This window comes from Neophocaena asiaeorientalis, unplaced genomic scaffold (genome assembly GCF_003031525.2).
Source record: "Neophocaena asiaeorientalis asiaeorientalis breed wild unplaced genomic scaffold, Neophocaena_asiaeorientalis_V1.1 scaffold438, whole genome shotgun sequence".
Classification (NCBI taxonomy): Eukaryota; Metazoa; Chordata; class Mammalia; order Artiodactyla; family Phocoenidae; genus Neophocaena; species Neophocaena asiaeorientalis.
This window is the reverse complement of record NW_020173491.1, coordinates 6,521,064-6,542,411: the sequence shown is the minus strand read 5'-3', so window position 1 is coordinate 6,542,411 and position 21,348 is coordinate 6,521,064. Positions and strand designations below refer to the sequence as shown.

Genomic DNA, 21,348 nt, shown 5'->3' with positions numbered 1-21,348 from the left:
TCAACTAAGACCCAACGCAGCCAAAAAAAAAAAAAAAAAATAAAAAATTCCGAGACTGGGATGAAGTAGCAAATATGGGTTGGTAAAACAGCTATGAGTGTGGATTTGGAGTTTAAAAAAAAAAAGCTGGGTGGGTTCAAAACTCGCCTCACCATTTACCTGCTGAGTGACTTTGGTTTCTGAGCCTCAGGTTTCCCACCTGTAAAATGGGGATAACACAGCTATTAAATCAAACAATCAATGGGAAAGACTTGGTAACACTACAGGAAGGGACTCATTTATCAACGCTCTGTGACGTCAGTTACAGTCATGTTCTTGAAAGTAATCTGCTTCTTCCTAGAGTTCTGTTGCCTCTTTGCCACTTTCCCAGTTCACATTAGTCTAGCAGATTGTTCAAAGTGCAGATTCCTGGGCCGGCCCCAGAAATTTAGATTCGGTGGAACTGCATCTGCCTGTCTGTGGCATGTTTAATTCCTGTTTTAAAAAAATATAATTCCAGTATTAGTGATATGTTTCATAAGCACAGTCCCAGTTTGAGAGTGGCTATAGCGATTCACACTGGCTTTGCCCTACCTGAGTGCCGTCTTTCCCGAGCACTGGGGCTTCTTCCATTTGCTCTGGCTACACTTAGCAAAAAACTCGCAACCACTTCCTGGCCGAGCTGTCTTCTCCCTGGGAGGGGTGAACGGGTGCCCTCTAGGGCATGGAAGGAGAAGAGCTGCTTCCTGCTCACTGTCTAAGGGACAGTTGTAGAGGTACCAGGAGCAGCCATAGAACCCCCAGAGCAGGTGTGTGGGATGGGCAAGGGGATGGAGGTGGGAACTGCACCCTCATCAAGGTGATTGTCAGGAGGCCTCAGCCCAAGGAAGCCAAGGGCTGTGGGATCTGCCCCCAGCCTGGGCTGGTCCTGCTCCGCCCTCGTGCCCAGGAACCTGAATCTAATAAGCCACTTAGTGACGGCAGCACAAGCAGTAGCCACACTCTGTGCACCACAGACAGAAAACACCAGCCTGAGGCACGCCCGTACTAAGCCCGTCTCCTCCTCTGCCTGTACCCTTGACCCCCAAGATGAAAGCTGAGTGGTTTTAGGGCAAGGGCAGGGGAACTAGAGAGCAGGGCTCAGGGTAGTGATTTTCTGCCCCTCTTTATGGTAAACACCATCACCCTCCCCTCCTAGTTTCTCGGGAGACCCCTGACACACTGGCCTCCTTTATGTGACAAGCAGGCAGAGTGGCACTCAACTTTCATACTAACTGCTTGGGGCTTCAAATCCTGGCTCTGTTGCTTACTAGTTGTGTCAGCCTGGGCTGATGCGTGCCTCAGTGTTCTATACAATGGTGCTCATCATGGTAGTTATCTCACAGGGTACTCGTAAGGCTTAAATGCATCATGACTGCTAAATGCTTCGTGTTGGGCACATACTAAATACACAAAAGACATTTGCTATATATTTGGCAGTCTTTCCATTCATTGGTTTTAGGTACCACGCTAAGTATTATTTCATATAATACTCACTATTATTATCCCCATTTTACAGATTAAAGAATTAATGGTATTAACCAATAAAATTTTTAAAAAATTTCCAGAAAGAACAATAATGGTGAAAGTGGTTAAATGCCTTGCCCAGGGTCACATGGGTAGGATGGGACAGAGGGTGGGATTTGAACCTAGAACTAGGCTGGCTCCAGGGCACACGTTCTTAACCATTGTTCTATCCTGGTGGCTCAGGGTCTCCCTCTTTGGTCCCCACCTTCTTCATCCTCCTCACCTTCTCACCTTCCCCCTTCCCCACTCAAGCTTCCCATTCTCAGCAGGGCTCCTCTCGCTTTTTGCCTGGGAACCCGGAGTCTGTGGCTGATGCAGTTCTGAACCCCAGCATTGTCTGTTTGCAGCCACCATCTTCTCTGGCCCTTTCTCCTCAGAGCTGGAGTCCTTCCCTCTCCAAGGCTTACCTCCTCTCCACTCCAGGCCCTTATGTCCCCCCACCTCTGGGACCTGCCCCAACACCATCCTGTTTCTCTTCTACTTCTCTTCTCTCCTCCCCTTCCCTCTGTCCTACCCAGGTCTTCTCCACCTGATGGCATCCCCCCTCCTTAGTGGTGTATCACGCTCCTTTCCCTTCCTCCCAGGTAACTCGAAGAAGAACCCCCCACTCACAGCTTCCGTGCCTCACCCCCAACTCCCAGGGTCACACAGAACAAGCACTCAGACTCTGACTCCTGACATGTGGTCCAGGGCTCTTCCCACATGCCACATCTTCTCTGTGGAGCATTTATCAGACTAGGTAGTCTGGGCACACCCTGAAGGGATGAAACAAGGGACCGGGAAGCTGAGATGAGGAGGGTGGCGAGACTTTGAGGTCTTGGTGGAGGAGGGTCCTGGCTGGGCAGAATTCTGGGTGACAGAGTCGAACACAGGTCATCATTAGGTCATCCCTGCTTATTCCAGGGAATACAGAAATGCACATACTAACCCTCCAATGCTGCTTTCCTTGTGAGGAGACCAGGTAGCCAGTTCATACTGCCCAGGCATAGATGGGGGCTGTTGAGTTGAAGTCAGTCCAGACACTCGGACACCCCCGCAAATATACTGCATATTTCTGCTTGTGTGTGTGCCGGGGAGTATGAGGAGAGGGGGTGGTAAAGGGGCTTGTGGCCTTAGGAGACTGAGGGACAGACCTGCTGTCCTCATGGGGGGACATGCAGTCAGAGAGGGGAGGTGGCAGTTATATTCTCTGTGACCCAAGAGCAGGATCAAAGCCCATAAACACACACTGCAGGGAGTCAGCCCCCAGCTCCCCGGAGCACAGGAGGGGGCTTAAAGAGCTGTACCAGGGTGGACGAGGCCCCCCTCCCAGGCATGAGGGCCTGGCTCCCAGAGGCGTCCAGGCTGAGCCCCAGCGTGAGAACAAATCACATGGTGGGGATTGTTTGCCTGACAGTTTTCCAGGCACTCATGAGGCCTGGGAAGGGGGTTGCAGGAGGAAGGGGGCTCTTCCTCAAGGCTTCCCCAATTCTGCCAATCATTGCTAATCATTTTACTAATAATAATCCCTCCACTTTTGCCTCCCTGTCTCCCAGCCCACTCCTAACAAGACCTACTCCACTCCCCAAACCACTTAGAAGGCAGGACAGCCAGGGCTTAGAGGGACCTCGCTACCCTTTCCTGAAGTAGAGCAGCACAATGGGTCGTGAGATGTTGATGATTTAGGCCCATGCAGCCCCTGCTTTAAATGGCTTTGCCTCATATAGGAAGAAAGTGTGACCCCCTTCCCACTGTAATAGAGAACAAATCTGACTCCATATTGGATCTGTTTCTTCTGTTTTAACCTTTGTATTCTATTGCTTTTGCTTCCAGTTAAGAATGTTGTCTACAGCCTGAAATATACAGCACAGCCCATTCTCAAGGCCGTGACCTTTAAGGGTATAATACTTTCCCATTCATATAGAGATAAAAAGTTGCAGAACAGAGAGAATAACGTTTTCTTCCTTGGAGGTTTACAGGAACATCCTGACCTGACCTACATGGACAGCTACAAGAACAAACGATTCTGACACCAAGAAGTTTGCAAGAACAAGCCACGCTCCTCCCTCACCTTGTCTTTAAAAATGCTTTGCTGAAACCCTTCGAGGAGTTTGGGGTCTTTTCAGGCATGAGCCACCTGTTCTCCTTGCATGGCCCTGCAATAAACCTTTCTCTGATCCAAACTCCAACATTTCATTTGGTAACACCATGTCCTTTTAACCCTGACTATTGAAGTAGCACCTCTCTCTCCTTCACTGATCCCCATTTCAACAGAGGGAAGCCGGGCTCAGGATCAGACCCTTCTAGCCCAAACAGTGTCAAAGTACAATTGAATAACAGCGTTTCATCTCATTGAATATCTATTGTTACGCTTACCATCTATTTATAGCATGTGGTAGTGGTTTTTGATTTCTGATATTATATAAAGTTTCTTTCATTATTTATTACTTAATGATTTTAAACTTATGACATATCTCAGACTTACATAAAATTATAGACTACAAGGGACCGGGAAGCTGAGATGAGGAGGGTGGCGAGACTTTGAGGTCTTGGTGGAGGAGGGTCCTGGCTGGGCAGAATTCTGGGTGACAGAGTCGAACACAGGTCATCATTAGGTCATCCCTGCTTATTCCAGGGAATACAGAAATGCACATACTAACCCTCCAATGCTGCTTTCCTTGTGAGGAGACCAGGTAGCCAGTTCATACTGCCCAGGCATAGATGGGGGCTGTTGAGTTGAAGTCAGTCCAGACACTCGGACACCCCCGCAAATATACTGCATATTTCTGCTTGTGTGTGTGCCGGGGAGTATGAGGAGAGGGGGTGGTAAAGGGGCTTGTGGCCTTAGGAGACTGAGGGACAGACCTGCTGTCCTCATGGGGGGACATGCAGTCAGAGAGGGGAGGTGGCAGTTATATTCTCTGTGACCCAAGAGCAGGATCAAAGCCCATAAACACACACTGCAGGGAGTCAGCCCCCAGCTCCCCGGAGCACAGGAGGGGGCTTAAAGAGCTGTACCAGGGTGGACGAGGCCCCCCTCCCAGGCATGAGGGCCTGGCTCCCAGAGGCGTCCAGGCTGAGCCCCAGCGTGAGAACAAATCACATGGTGGGGATTGTTTGCCTGACAGTTTTCCAGGCACTCATGAGGCCTGGGAAGGGGGTTGCAGGAGGAAGGGGGCTCTTCCTCAAGGCTTCCCCAATTCTGCCAATCATTGCTAATCATTTTACTAATAATAATCCCTCCACTTTTGCCTCCCTGTCTCCCAGCCCACTCCTAACAAGACCTACTCCACTCCCCAAACCACTTAGAAGGCAGGACAGCCAGGGCTTAGAGGGACCTCGCTACCCTTTCCTGAAGTAGAGCAGCACAATGGGTCGTGAGATGTTGATGATTTAGGCCCATGCAGCCCCTGCTTTAAATGGCTTTGCCTCATATAGGAAGAAAGTGTGACCCCCTTCCCACTGTAATAGAGAACAAATCTGACTCCATATTGGATCTGTTTCTTCTGTTTTAACCTTTGTATTCTATTGCTTTTGCTTCCAGTTAAGAATGTTGTCTACAGCCTGAAATATACAGCACAGCCCATTCTCAAGGCCGTGACCTTTAAGGGTATAATACTTTCCCATTCATATAGAGATAAAAAGTTGCAGAACAGAGAGAATAACGTTTTCTTCCTTGGAGGTTTACAGGAACATCCTGACCTGACCTACATGGACAGCTACAAGAACAAACGATTCTGACACCAAGAAGTTTGCAAGAACAAGCCACGCTCCTCCCTCACCTTGTCTTTAAAAATGCTTTGCTGAAACCCTTCGAGGAGTTTGGGGTCTTTTCAGGCATGAGCCACCTGTTCTCCTTGCATGGCCCTGCAATAAACCTTTCTCTGATCCAAACTCCAACATTTCATTTGGTAACACCATGTCCTTTTAACCCTGACTATTGAAGTAGCACCTCTCTCTCCTTCACTGATCCCCATTTCAACAGAGGGAAGCCGGGCTCAGGATCAGACCCTTCTAGCCCAAACAGTGTCAAAGTACAATTGAATAACAGCGTTTCATCTCATTGAATATCTATTGTTACGCTTACCATCTATTTATAGCATGTGGTAGTGGTTTTTGATTTCTGATATTATATAAAGTTTCTTTCATTATTTATTACTTAATGATTTTAAACTTATGACATATCTCAGACTTACATAAAATTATAGACACTCCTATAACAAACAACTAACTAACTTAAGAAATAAAAACATTAGAAATATGGTCAAAGTTCCTGAGTCTCTTTCCCAATTGTATTCCTCTCCCTCCCACCTGCCCTGGCCTGCCGCCATCCTTATATAATGTTGATTATTCCCAAGCATGTATTTATGTTTTCACTAGACGGATGATAGATTGATATGTAGATGGATGGATGGATGGATAAAGACAGAGATAGATATAGGGATATATAACTAAAATTGTATGTGTATACTCCTAAAATTATCTTACATATACGTGTGTGTGTCTATGAGGCTTAACACACACAGAAAAATACAGAAAAGTGCGATAATTACTAGTGCACTTTTTACATAATGAATATACTTTAAAAAAATGACCAGCACCCCAGAATTCCCCTTTGTACCCCCTCTCCGTCACCATCTCCTCCCTCCTCCCCTCTAATGTCATGGACTAGTTTTGCCTGTCTAAACAACAGAAAGTATCGTTTTGCTTTTTTTTTTTTAGTTTCTGCTTTATAGCAAAGTGAATCAGCTATACATATACATATATCCCCATATCTCCTCCCTCTTGCATCTCCCTCTCACCCTCCCTATCCCACCCCTCTAGGTGGTCACGTAGCACCGAGCTGATCTCCCTGTGCTACGTGGCTGCTTCCCACTAGCTATCTATTTTACATTTGGTAGTGTATATATGTCCATGCCACTCTCTCACTTTGTCCCAGCTTACCCTTCCCACTCCCTGTGTCCTCAAGTCCATTCTCTACATCTGCATCTTTATTCCTGTCCTGCCCCTAGGTTCTTCAGAACCACTTTTTTTTTTTGCTAGCTGATTTCCCATGAATGGTTGCTAATATAGGTTCTAGCTCAAGAACAAACATTTTAGAACCAATTATATCTTTTTTTTTCTTTTTCTTTTTAGATTCCACATATATGTGTTAGCATACGGTATTTGTTTTTCTCTTTCTGACTTACTTCACTCTGTATGACAGACCCTAGGTCCATCCACCTCACTACAAATAACTTTGTAGATTTCTGTCTATGTTTTCCCCTAAGAGTTTGATAATGTCTGGCCTTACATTTAGGTCTTTAATCCATTTTGAGTTTATTTTTGTGTATGGTGTTAGGGAGTGTTCTAATTTCATTCTTTTACATGTAGCTGTCCAGTTTTCCCAGCACCACTTATTGAAGAGGCTGTCTTTTCTCCATTGTATATTCTTGCCTCCTTTATCAAAGATAAGGTGACCATATGTGCATGGGTTTATTGCTTGACTTTCTATCCTGTTCCATTGATCTCTCTTTCTGTTTTTGTGCCAGTACCATACTGTCTTGATTACTGTAGCTTTGTAGTATAGTCTAAAGTCTGGGAGCCTGATTCTTCCAGCTCCATTTTTCTTTCTCAAGACTGCTTTGGCTACTCGGGCCTTTTGTGTTTCCATACAAATTGTGAATTTTTTTGTTCTAGTTCTGTGAAAAATGCAAGTGGTAGTTTGATAGGGATTTCATTGAATCTGGGGATTGCTTTGGGTAGTAGAGTCATTTTCACAATGTTAATTCTTCCAATCCAAGAACATGGTATATCTCTCCATCTGTTTGTATCTTCCTTAATTTATTTCATCAGTGTCTTATAGTTTTCTGCATACAGGTCTTTGTCTCCTTAGGTAGGTTTATTCCTAGGTATTTTATTCTTTTTGTTGCAATGGTAAATGGGAGTGTCTCCTTAATTTCTCTTTCAGATTTTTCATCATTAGTGTTTAGGAATGCAAGAGATTTCTGTGCATTAATTTTGTATCCTGCTACTTTACCAAATTCATTGATTAACTCTAGTAGTTTTCTGGTAGCATCTTTAGGATTCTCTATGTATAGTATCATGTCATCTGCAAAGAGTGACAGCTTTACTTCTTCTTTTCCCATTTGGATTCCTTTTATTTCTTTTTCTTCTCTGATTGCTGTGGCTAAAACTTCCAAAACTATGTTGAATAATAGTGGTGAGAGTGGGCAACCTTGTCTTGTTCCTGATCTTAGAGGAAATGGTTTCAGTTTTTCACCATTGAGAACGATATTGGCTGTGGGTTTGTCATATATGGCCTTTATTATGTTGAGGTAAGTTCTCTCTATGCCTACTTTCTGGAGGGTTTTTTACCATAAATGGGTGTTGAATTTTATCGAAAGCTTTTTCTGCATCTGTTGAGATGATCATATGGTTTTTCTCCTTCAATTTATTAGTATGGTTTATCACATTGTTTGATTTGTATATATTGAAGAATCCTTGCATTCCTGGGATAAACCCCATTTGATCATGGTGTATGATGCTTTTAATGTGCTGTTGGATTCTGTTTGCTAGTATTTAGTTTTTGCATGTTTAACGTTTATACAAATGGCATCATTCTGCATGAATCTTTCTACAAATGTTCTTGAGATTTTTTCATATTGATACTTGAGCTTCCTTTATAAAACAAATGTATTTAATTTAGAAGAGTGAGTTGACTTAAAGGAAAACATCAAGGGCACACAAGGACGAGTTGAACTTGAACTGCCAGAGGAACAATGGCTCTAACTCCACTGCCTTCCCCCCTTACAGATGTGAAAACTGAGGTCCGAGAGAGTAAAAGTCATACCTTCAGGTTACTTTGCAAGTTCGGGACACAACTGCGATGTGGGCCCCAGCTCCAAATGCTAGAGGCCAGAGATCTTTTCTACTGTGTCATGTTGGCAAGAACTGTCTCCCTCACCCCACCCCATGGCAACAGATACCAACACTATTTTCCAGCCAGGGTTAGTTCTTAACCTTGAACCGCAGAAAGTAAACTGTTTTTGTGAGTTGATTGTTTGAGAATTAAGCCTGGGATTGGGGTGTGTCATGTGGGGGGAACAAGACAGCTAGCTGTCCAGCCTTCAAAGTTATGACAAGGCTTCCACTTGGCAGCCCACCTCGGTGACCTATATTTTAATATGTGCTATTAGATTATTGCTAATGAGACATCTTAGGGATAAAAGAATTATGCTCGCTGCCCGGGCTGTGGTAAAAGTACAATTGAATTAAAGGCTGAAATCGTTTAGGACTCTGCTAGACAACCTGTCCCCCAGGCTGGGCCTGAATGGAGATATTAAGCTTTGGAAATTACACAGGAAAAATAAGTATAATTGATCTAAGGTAACTTCACTCGTCTAAATTAAATAATGTGATTGTCACAGGCAGAAAGGATGGGGATGAGGAGCCGGACAGAAAAGGCTCACTATCTGCAAACAAAGTTATAAGTAAAAGCCGTAGGGAATTGACTTTCCCCTGATGAGCTGAGCACCCTCCCAATGGCTCCGAGTGTCCACTTGGGCATCAGCGGGAAATGGATTTAGTCTGGGCATCATAGAATAATCTGTGGTGTGGCAGGGACTCAGACCACCGTCTTTACCATCTCCTACCTAACACCTGAGTACTTCTTGCTCTCCTCAGCCTCCAGTGTGGGAAGCTCCTGCCTGCTCCAGCCCCCTAGTCAAGCTGTCCAGTGTCTGCGCTCTCGGTTACAAGAGATTTCTCTGCTGGTGGCCAGCCGGCTGTTTTTGTGTAGCATGTGTCCAGCCACATGAGTCCTGCCCTCTGGAACACCAAAGGTTGGTGCAATGCCACCTCCCTGGAACAAGGTCCCACCCCCTCCTGAGCCACCTTCATCATAGCTCAGTTGTGTGTGCAGTGCCCACTTGAGGCCAGGTCTTGAGTGACATACTTCATTTGCATAACTTCAGAAGACCTGGGCCCCGTCTCCAAGGACCTCATGGGCTGAAGGAGGGAAATAAATTATATTCCTTGCTCTGACCTAAATATTTGCATTCCACCAACTCTTTCATTGATTCTAGGTTATTTGAGGGCAAGGCTGGTCCTGATGCTGTTTATACAATGGCAGATGCTACCATCACACGTCTGCCAGGCAGGGCCAATCCTGCCCACCTGTGAGGGCGAAGACTTCTCCCCTCCTCCATCCACTCCATCCAACCATTGTGCCCCACTGGCAGCTCCCTTTACCTCCCCAGCTCCTGTCTGTCCTCCCCTGGACCACAGAGCTGGCTGCCTGGAAGGTGAGACTGAGGGCTCCCCACCCCCAATCTGCTCCCCAATATTGCTGCTTATAATGCATCAAAACCCACAGTTAATCCTTTTGTTTTAGCTACTACCCTCTTCAAGCTAGACACCAACTAGTATATGTAGATATAAGAGGCTTCCTTTATCCTTTCTCTTTTTCTTCTCCCGTTCTTCCTCCCTCCCTCTTTCCTTCCTTCCCACAAGTATTTCTTGAGCAACTATTACGCATCAGGAACGGGTCTATGAGCCAGGATTGTAATAATAAAGAAAACAGATGAGGTCCCTCTTAAACTCAAGCAGGGGGAAGACTAGAAAGAAATAAACAAGCAACTAAATCAGCTATCAACAGATACTGACAAAGCCTTGCAGACAATACCACAGCAGTGGGTTAACTCAGAAAACCTGGGAAGGGCCCTTTAGTTGGGTGCTCAGGAATGCCTTCTCCAAGGCCTCCCCAATGAGACCAAAAGGTGAGAGGGACCTAGGTCGGCAGGGAGCAGGGAGGGATGCCTCAGGTAGATGAAGCACCGTGTGGGCTGGAGGGAGCTAGCAGCAAGGGGCAGTGCCTCCCAGGGGTGTGGCCAAGGGCAAGGGAGAGGAAGTGGAGAGGTGGGCGGTGGCCTAATTTTAATCTGCTTCTTGGCCACCCTGAAGAGGATGGCATTTACTCAATGCAGTGAGAAAGCCACTGAGGCCTTTATACAGTAAGCAGCACAATCAAAATTGTATTGAAAGGGTCTGTCCAACACTGTGTGCAGAGTGGTGGGCAGGGGTGGGGCAGAGGCCTGGTCAGGAGGTCCTGGAGTCACCGGAAGAGAAGAGGGGGCAGTGAGGAAGGGGGGCTGAGGCCTTCCTCACAGGCAGGAGAAGGAGGACAGCAGGCGCAAAGGGTGGTTTTAATGACGAGTCTAAATCACACCCCAAAAGAACAGTCTGGGGACATTTTCTGATCTTGAAAAAAGGTAAAGAAATACTGAAAGAGTAAATGGACCTGCTCTCTCTAGTTCCTTACACACGTGACCGCCCTGGCTCAGAAAACTGCCTAACCTTCCCAGTCCTGCTGGGAACCCTGCTGGGCCTCTCTCTGTCTTTCAAAGTGGGCCAAACAGGTTCCATGCCCCTGAACCACCCAGGGATGGGCCTGCTCTCTGGGTGGGTCTCTGAACAGGGCAGAACACAGAGCCTGGTGGTACTTAAGAACATCCCCAAACCTCACCCTGTCAACAAAAATGTGACTTTTAGTGTGTGGGACAGGAGAAATCTCTATTTCTCAAAAGCCAGTTATTGAGTTGGAGAGACTCCCATATTAATCTCCAGAGATGATGTTTTTTAACGCAGAAGCGTGAGCTCTATCTTTAGTGCTGTGAACTTCTTTTCTATTAATTTAGGAGAGAACATGAAGCGGCTCCTGCACATCTCAATCTTCCCTGTCGCACTTGGTACAGGGACCGTTCTTTGGGCCTCCGCTTTCCCTTCTGTACGACGCATGCAGTGTTTCCCAATGTCTAGTCTACTTCTGTTCTGATTTCTGCGTCCTTACTGAGGGGGAGTGATGAAATGGACTGATCAACACTATAACTGGACGTGAAGGAGATCACTTGCGTAAATGGTGAGCGCCTGGTCTCGTTGGGTCCTGGGGTGGGTGTGAGGGCTGCTATTGACCAGGAAGGAATCCAGTGATAGGCGAAGGCCGGAGCAGGACGTCTGGCTGCCGTAAAGGACTCCCCTAGCAGGGTGTAATTAACTTTTCCTGACTTCTCCTGTTGCGTTGGTCACCAGGGGTCTCTGGAAAGCCTTCATTACTCTCCAAGTGTCGATTTTCTTTTTTTCCATTTCTTATTTTTTCCTGTTACCTTCAGACTTGGAAATTATCTCAGTGACTCAGCCATTTGACTTCTTATTAATTCCAGGATTCCATGTCCTATCTGCCCATTTTCCTTCCTGTTTCTCAGAAGCCTGGCTTGTACTTTAGTTCTTCCCGGCAGCCACAAATTAAGGCACTGTCAGTGACTCCCTGCTACCTTCGCCTCGAAAGTATCGCGGTCCAGGGTCACTTTCCACTCCTCATAGTTCCTGTGCTGAGAGTTCTAAGTCCCATTTCTAGAGTGGAAAGAGAATTCTGAAGTTTCTGCATATCTTCTAAAACAAAACAAAATCAAATCCCAAACAAACAGAAAACAAGACCCCAAATAAAGCAGGTCAATTGAACTGTGACTAGTAAGATAAATCACAGAATTTCTAGGATGGATGGAACTCCAGAGTCTGTCCAAAGTGATGCTTCTCTCCACCATATAATCTCCAAACGGTGGGCACTGAACGTGTGCTTGGATGCCTCCCACGACGGAGTGCTCATTTCTTCCAAAGGCAAGCGACTCCACCTTTAGACCTCTGATTGCTAGGGAGTTGTTTCCCTATAACTTCCACCTGCTGGCCCTGGGTTTAACTCTTGGATCCTCACAAAAGAAGCTACTTCCCTCCAACTGTAACAACCGGCGGGTATTTGAGGACAGGGATAACTACTCCCTCTCCCTCCCTTTCACCACGCCCTCGCACCTTGGGTTTTCTCTTCTCTGGGCCAGGCATCCAGCCCCAATGCCTTTAAGTGTGTCTTAAGAGACTGATTCCAAATCATAGCTTCTGGAATTGCCTCTGGAATTCAGCAGCTGCTAGGGACATCAATGCTAATTGCTTAAGAGGCCACACGACACATTTCTTCCCCTCCCAGCCCTTGACTTTCTCAGGTTTCCTTGATCTGGTTTGTAATGATCGCATCCCAGTGAAATGCAAACGTTCACACTGTTTCACTGCCCCAGAGAGACCTGCCCATTCTCCGCACCAGAGAAGGCCATAACCCTTTGTGATCACTTAGGAAGGTGCCTAAGGGCCACTAAAGCAGCTGTGGCCACGCACAGCCAGATGTCAGGGTGGATGGTGGAAGGAGTTAACCTCTGTTACAGAGCATCACCAACCAGTGCCTTTATGGGCCCACCTTGAGGTCCCAGTGTTTTACTTGGCCCACCCAGTGCTTTACAGATCAGGAAATTTCACATAAAAATCTAGATCTCTGCAGAGAAAACAAACTTATTGTTATCAAAGGGGAAGGGATGTGGGGGGAGGGATAAATTGGAAGTATGGGATTGATAAGAGGCACACTACCATATATAAAATAGATATACAACAAGCATTTACTGTATAGCACAGGAACTACATTCAGCATCTTGTAATTCACTATAATGGAAAAGAATAGAAAAAAATTCAGATAACTGAATCACTTTGCTGTACACCTGAAACTAACACAATATTGTAAATAAACTATACTTCAATTAAGAAAAAAATCTAGGTCTCTGGCTTCCCATAAAGCTTGGGGAGTTGTGTCTGGCCACCCTGAGTTTTGGAGAGGGCAGGAGCTCTCCAGATCACTCCAGACCCCTTATTTCTTGACGGCTGTACTCACTTCCCTCTCTGCCGAGCCTCCGTGGCTTTTGAGTTTGCAACCACGGCCCTCGGCCCTTCCACTTCTCTGTCACCAGTGTTGCCCCTGCGATGTGGTGCTGCCTGGGAAAGAGTTATCGCTTTGCCTCTACATGGGGCTTTCCATGTGCACTGACCTCCCCAGCCATCGCTGGCCCTCTGTCTGAATTCCTACCTATGTCAGTGTTGCCAGGTGATTCCTGACCGGATCAGGTGCCTTTGGTCCATCCTCCTGGTCTAGCATTTGAACCTGATCAGATGTTCTGCTGAAATAGGCAGGAGGGATAGGGAAAGAACCATGGGTTACCAGGCTAATCTGAGTGTTAATTAACCAGTTGCCCTGAGAACGTGTGGTTACATGCTTCTCCGGTGGAGGCCTGGGAATCTGAAGGGCTGTTGCTGAATCCTGTTCAGCGCCATCTTTGGAAACAATACATTTACCAGAAAGGACTGTATGAATTTCCTAGGGCTGCTGTAACAAAGTACCACAAACTGGTGGCTTTAAACAACAGTTACTGTCTCATGATTCTGGAGGCTGGAAGTCTCAAATCAAGGTTTCTGCAGGGCCTTGCCCACTCTGAAGGCTCCAGGAAAGAATCCTTCCTTGCCTGAGGAAGTATGGGCCTTAGGTGTGGCTCAAGGGCTGCCATGTGAGGGATCAAAGCAAAGGAGGTTTCCATTCAAGGTCACAGTACCACTTCTACCCTTATGTGGACTTCATGAGCACCCTGAGCCCTCTCCCATCTCTTGTCACATCAGCTTTCTCCAAAGGCCCTGTGTGGTCGACAAAGCCATGATAATGATTTCCTTTTAGAGAGGCAGAAATTGAGCTCAGAGAGATGGAAGTGGCTTCTTGGTGGTGTGCGGGAATCAGAGTTGACCTACGAGTTAGAGGACTTGGAACACTAAGCCAGCTTGGTCCCCAGAACTGTGGGAACTCTGCCCCCAGAGCTGGATCCAGCAGTGACTTCGCCTCATGGGGTCTCAGCTTCCTCATTTGTAAAGGAGGCCTAATGCTTCTTTTGAGACACTGCTAGTAGGACCCAAATAGGTAGCTTCCTTTTGATAGTACCTTGAGAATCATTAAACCGCCCCCACCGCCACAACTTTCTGGACCCATCATTCAAATGATCTACTGATTCAAAGAATGAATGGAGACAAACTTAAGGTCTATGTGTGACTATTATGAGTGAGCTCAAGGCAGAAAACAAAATCATTCTCCAAAAATGTCCTCTGAGGGTCAGGACCCCATGATCTGGTTCCTTCACTTCTGAGCCATTTATGGTTTACATTTGAATGTTCCCACAACTGTTCTGCATTTGCCAACATTTAATGCAGGCATTGCAGGGTGATGATGGGGAAAGGGGCAGTTCTGGCAGATTTAAAAGCAGCTTACTAGCAGGTTGGGTTTCTGTTTACACACAATTTAAACAAACAGTCAAATTGTCACTGGGGAAAGTGACAGTGCTTCTCTCTCAGGATTTCTGTGTTTTGTTTCTTCACCAAGAAACTCTGAGGTTGAGAGTATTCAGTTACTTATTCGTCCAGAAATATCATGGCAGAGTTGAGGAGACAATGAGAGGCCTATAAATGTGGCAGAATTTGGATGAAGAGGAAATGTGCTATGTAAAGATGACACTGATATGGTATGGTAGGGTTGGGAGATTATTGAACAATTGTTGGATTCTACGGCAGGTTGAATCTATTGCCTGAGAAAACACCTTTGTTCAAAAAAATTTCCTGTATCGGAAATCTGTTTTAGCCTCCTAAACTTTTCCCTGTTCATTTAATTTGACAAATCATTTGTTCTCCTCCACCCTGTGCATCTGAAAGGAAAGTAACCCTGAATGGAGTGAAAAGTGATTTCAGCAGGCCCCATCAATGCTGTTCATAAGGCCTGTGTTTACCTTTCAAAGGAAATTCCTTTCCCGTAACAATTGTGCGGAGCACAGAGATTTTGCTTCAATTATCTCAATTTAATTTGGAGCGCCTTCTAGTTTAAAACACTGACAAGCAGGTGATTGAATCTAAGAAACCTGGAAAAATTCGCAAGTTATATTATGAATGTCTTTCATTGAAGAAAACTCTGTGTGTGTGTTAAATAAATTTAGGGGAAACTGCAGGCTTTTCTACTATAGAGAAGTGGATTACAATCTAGCAATGTTATTCAAACAACCACTTTGGAAGGGATTCTTTCCTTCCCCCACCTCCAGTTCCCCAAATTATCACTCACTTGAACTTTCTCCATCGGACACATATGCTTCATCTTTCTATATGGCAAAAATGCATCCAACAATTTGTGAAGCTATCTACTGGGAAAATCAGTCTGGGTTAAAACTTGCTAATGTTAAGAATAAGAAAGTATATCATGAAGATTGTACAGACATCAAAAGGATAACACAGGAATATTAAGAACAAATTTATTGTAATAAATTCAACAACTTAAGTAAAATAAATAAATTCCTTGAAAAATGCAACTTATACTGACTCCACCAAATGCTAGTGAGAATGTAGAGCCTTCAGGGTTCTTATCTATTGCTGATGGAATGTAAATTGGTACAGCTACTTTGGGAAAAACGTCTTATAGTCTTATGCTTTTCGTGTCAAGTCTCAAAACTCTTTGCCTATCCATAGAACCCAAAGATTTTCTCACACATTTTCCTCTGAAAGTTTTATAGTTTTTCATTTTACATTTAAATCTGTGATCATTTTGAGTTATTCTTTGTATAGGGTGTGAGGTTTAGGTTGAAGTTCATGTGATACTCTGCAAGTAAATTAACTACCTGGCAGAACAAAACTCAAAACTCTGTTAAGGATGATAGCCAAATCTAGACACTCAATACAGTGGCATCTATAATGTACAGGATATAGTACAAAATTACTTTCATAAATAAACTGTACACATTTGTGTACAAAATAGTTTGTATAAAGACACGTGAAGAAGGAAAATATGACCCATTACCAGGAGAAGAATCAGCCAATATAGACCCAGGAATGACAGAGATGATGAAATAGGAAACAAGGACTTTAAAACTACTATTATAAGTATATTCCAAAAGGTTAAGAAATCTATGAACATAATGAGGGAAAGAAATATGGATTTCTCATTAGCCAGATAGAAACTAAGAACCAAATGAAAATTCTAGAAGCAAAAGTTGCAGTATCTGAAATGAAACATCTGCTGTGCAGATTAGATGAAGAAGAATCAGTGAACCTGAAATAAGAGCAACAGAAATGACCAAAATTAAAGCACACTGAGAAAGACTGAAAAAAAATCCCACCACTTGAGGTCCCACTCAGTGACCTGTGGGATAATCCAAGCAGTCTAACATATGTGTAATTGGAGGAGAGAAAAGAGAAATATGAGGGGCAGAAAAGTTATTTGAAAAATATAATAGCTGAAAATTTTTCCAATATGATGAACTCTAAACCTATAGATCCAAGAAGTTCAATAAACCCCTAGAGGATAGCATAAAGAAAATCACACCAAGGCAAATCACAATAAAATTTCTCAACAGTAATAAAGAAAAAAGTGTTAAAAGTAGCCTGATGGTAAAAATACATTATATACAAGAGAGCTATGAAAAGAAATATTTCTAACTTTCATCAGAGACAATAAAAGGAAGAAGACAATAGGATCTTTAAAGTACTGAAAGGAAAAAAAATGTTAATCTAGAATTCTGTATCCAGCAAAAATATTCTTCGAAAAGGAAGGCAAAATAAAGACACATTTAGACAAAAGAAAGCTGAGAGAATTTATTATCAGGAGACTTGCACTACAGGAGTTGTTTAAGGACATTCTCCAGGCTTAAGGAAAATGATGGAAAGGTGGAATTAGAATGCCAGGGACAGTAAATATGTAGATAAATAGACCTTTTTTTCTAAATTTTTAACTTGACTATTCAGAGCAAAAATGATAAAAAAGTCTTGTGGGATTTAAAACACATAGAAGATATATTACAATAGCACAAATGATGGGATGGAGTGAATTGGAAATATATTTGTAAGGTTCCTATGTTATAAGTGAAAAGTATACTATTATTTGAAAGTAAACTATATTAATTTAAAGATATCTATTGTAAGCTCTGGAGAAACCACTAAAAATAAATAAGTATAGCGAAGAAGGCAAAAGAAAATAAGATAGTAAATGACCAAAAAATATTGATTAATCCAAAATAAATCAGGAAAGGAGGAAAAAAGGTCAAAGAAAGTCAGACAAGATATAAAAGCAAGACCCAAACAGACCACAAAACACTCACTTAAGAGATGCATATTAAATATAAAGTAAAAAGATAGAAAAAGGTAAACATGCAAACACTAAGAAAGTTGGTGTGGTTGAAGTGGCTATGTTAACAGAACAAGTATTACTGGAATTAAAGAGGAATATTCATGATGATAAAAAGGTTATTTTATCAAAACGATATAACAATTGAAAATGATTATAAACCAATGGCAAACTCCAGACAAACTGACAGTTGCTAAAACCACAATTACAGTTGGAGATTTCAACATCCCTCTTCAATAATTAATAGAACAAGTAGACAAAAAAACAGTAAGAATAAAGAGGACTTATACAACACTATCAAATAACTGGATCTAACTTATGTTTCTAAAACATTACACCCAACAACTGCAGAATACACATTCTTTTCTAGTACACATGGGATATTCACCAAGATATATCATAGGCTGGGCCATAAAATGAGTCTCAAAACATTTAAAAGAATTGAAAGTTTTAAAAACATTATCAGAGGAGGAGTTTTTCCCCCAAGCTAGAACCCAGGCCAGGACAGAAAATTTCCTCAGAGTCTTCCTTTACCAGAAGATGAATTTTCGCAGTTCATTCTTTTACTGAGGGTGTAGCCCTTCAAGTGTCTTTTTTTTTTTTTTCCTCCCCTGAGGTCTCAGTTCCAAATCCCCACATCATATAAAAACCTTGTCTTTTGTTTCCCATAGCCACAAAATACAACCCTCTTTGTAACTAAGATTGATGAAAGTCCCCAGGTCAACTATAACTTATGCCTTCACACAGTTCTGGGGTCCAGCTCCCTTTTCATTTTTGGCCTTTGAGCATTTCCCTTAGTATTGTGCATGCTCAGCTACACATTTCAAATATGTTGGTGATATTTTGTTCAACATTCTAGGGGTTTTGTGGCCAGAGGGTTCTCAGATTATCTAGTTTCCACGTTTCTGGAACCTGAAGCTTGTCATATAAGTTTTTACTTACTTGATGGGTTCAGGTTACCTTGGCCTAATCAAAAGTCCCTTCACTTAGAGCCAGGCAGCCTTGGGTTTGAATTCCAGCCCTGGTACTCACCAATTATGTAACTCTGAGCAAGTGACAAAACCTCTCTGAGCCTTATTTTCTATATTAGTTTTAGGGATCTTAATCCCAGGTTTTCAAGTTTGTTGTAAAGATGATCTCTATTCTAAATACAATACAAGGCACAATAAGTGAAAGATAATGTTATCATTATTCATTCTTCAAATACTGAGTGTTCACTGTCAGGTACACCCTCTTAGTGCTATGAATAAAAGACAATAAATACACGAATAATACATTATATAAACATATTTTAATATATAAATATATATTTGTTATATATATAACAACAACAAACCCCCCAGAAGTTTAAGTGCACTACCAAAAAGGATAATGGGATTGAGACTGCCCATAGAGACAGAGTGAGCTTTTTGATTAGGTGATAGGAGATTCCAATTTGATGGTGTGACATTTGATTTAAAATCTGAATGAAGTCAAGAATAAAAAATGTAGATGAGAGGTGATGGTTGCACAACTCTGTGAATATGCTAAAAAAGCTGAATTGTAGGGGCTTCCCTGGTGGCGCAGTGGTTGAGAGTCTGCCTGCTGATGCAGGGGACACGGGTTCGTGCCCCGGTCCGGGAAGATCCCACATGCCGCGGAGTGGCTGGGCCCGTGAGCCATGGCCGCTGAGCCTGCGCATCCGGAGCCTGTGCTCCGCAACGGGAGAGGCCACAACAGTGAGAGGCCCGCGTACCGCAAAAAAAAAAAAAAAAGCTGAATTGTATACTTTACATGGGTGAATTGTATGGTGTGTGAATCATATCTTGATGAAGCTGTTTTTCTTTAAGACTGAAGGAAGAAGAGAAAACAAGGTGAAAATCTTTGGGAAAGAGCACTCCAGCTAGAGGGAACAGCAGTACAGAGACCATGAGGTTGGAAGAGACTTTCATCAGTTGGAGGAAAAGAAAGATTGGGTGGTGGGAGTTTAGTCAGGGAGGAGATTGGAGACGGTGGAGATCTAGACTATGGTAGGGGACAGACCAGGCAGGGCCTTGTAGGTCATGTTGAATACTTGAGATTTTATCCAAAGTGCAATGGGTAGCCCTTGAAAACATTTAACTGGAGAAGTGATATCTGGTTTATGCTTTCAAACAATACTTGTGCTTTCTGTATGGCAAGAGGATATATAGGAGGGCAAAAATATAAGCAGGGAGACCAGCAAAGGGAATGCTTCACAATAGTTAGAATGAAGGTCCTAGATATTGCAATTCTGGCTTTGTCCTCGGTCCCTCAGACTATCCTTTATTTTATTTTTTTTTTTTGCGATACGCGGGCCTCTCACTGTTGTGGCCTCTCCTGTTGCGGAGCACAGGCTCCGCACGCGCAGGCTCAGCGGCCATGGCTCATGAGCCCAGCTGTTCTGCGGCATGTGGGATCCTCCCGGACCAGGGCACGAACCCGAGTCCCCTGCATCGGCAGGCGGACTCTCAACCACTGCGCCACCAGGGAAGCCCCAGACTATCCTTTATTGATCATAAACTTTATTCTGAGAGCAGAGATGTGACAGAAAAGGCCACTGCAGCAGAGGGACCCATGAGAAGTAGAGAATTCATGCTCCACCACTACCCACAAAGGAAAAAGTTTACTGTAGTACCCTGGCATTCACCTCACCTTTGGTTTAAAGTAACTTGTACTGTTTCTACAGGAAGGTCTCAGGGTTTTCAGCTGATCTATCCTGGGCCACAATGAAGAGGGTTAGGAGGGTTCACTTTTCTAGGCTGGGGTTGGCCAATCTTTTTCCCCATCTCAGCCACTGCTTGGAACCATTCTGAACTACCTCTGTCTCTCTTTAAGAACTAAGTCAAGGGCTTCCCTGGTGGCACAGTGGTTAAAAATCCACCTGCCAATGCAGGGGACACGGGTTCGATCCCCAGTCCAGGAAGATCCCACATGCCGCGGAACAACTGTGCGCCACAACTACCGAGCCTGCGCTCTAGAGCCCGTGAGCCACAACTGCTGAGCCCCCATGCCACAACTACTGAGGCCCGTGTGCCTAGAGCCCATGCACCTCAACAAGAGAAGCCACCGCTATGAGACGCCTGCACATCGCAACGAAGAGTAGCCCCCAGTCGCCACAACTAGAGAAAGCCCGCATGCAGCAACAAAGACCCAATGCAGCCAAAAGATAAATAAATAAAAAATAAATAAATAAAAAAAGAACTAAGTCAAAATTTCCCACAAGTAGAAAAATACATGGGCAGATGCTCAATCTATAAAGTTTATAAATCAGGCAGCTTTGCTGCTTTATATAAATGATTAGAAACATGGCCTTTGGAATCAGACAAAATTAGGTTTAATTGCAAGCTCTGCCACTTAATGAGTAACTTAGGGATAGTTGTAAATTTTGTTTAGTAAAACTAGGGACAACAATACCTATGCTTCATTGAGTGTGTAATTGTGTTGATGTCTGTAAATCACTTAGCACAATGCCTGATACATAGTAAGGATGCCAGATTGGTAGTATTATTACTTATTGTAATAATTAGTAAGTCTGTTACTTTTACAAAGGGAAAAATACCTTCAAAAAGATGAAGTCGGGGCTTCCCTGGTGGCGCAGTGGTTGAGAGTCCGCCTGCCGATGCAGGGGACACGGGTTCGTGCCCCGGTCCGGGAAGATCCCACATGCCGCGGAGCGACTGGGCCCGTGAGCCATAGGCCACTGAGCCTGCGCATCTGGAGCCTGTGCTCCGCAACGGGAAAGGCCACAACAGTGAGAGGCCCGCATACCGCACAAAAAA

General features: G+C 44.0%; 1 protein-coding gene across 12 annotated transcripts in view; it reads right to left on the bottom strand.

Annotated features, from left to right (window-relative positions):
• Nucleotides 1-21,173, bottom strand: part of SLC6A2 (solute carrier family 6 member 2) — a 70,264-nt gene extending 49,091 nt beyond the window's left edge. For 7 of the 12 annotated variants that reach the window (XR_003003551.1, XR_003003552.1, XR_003003547.1 and 4 more), the window contains exon 1: nucleotides 160-3,998. The gene's annotated coding sequence lies outside the window, so the exon portion shown is untranslated. Of the gene's footprint in view, nucleotides 1-159; nucleotides 3,999-13,459; nucleotides 16,922-21,128 lie in introns of those variants that run through there. The other 5 variants (XR_003003544.1, XR_003003543.1, XR_003003545.1 and 2 more) reach the window with 5 other exon arrangements.
• Nucleotides 21,174-21,348: the final 175 nt, after the last annotated feature.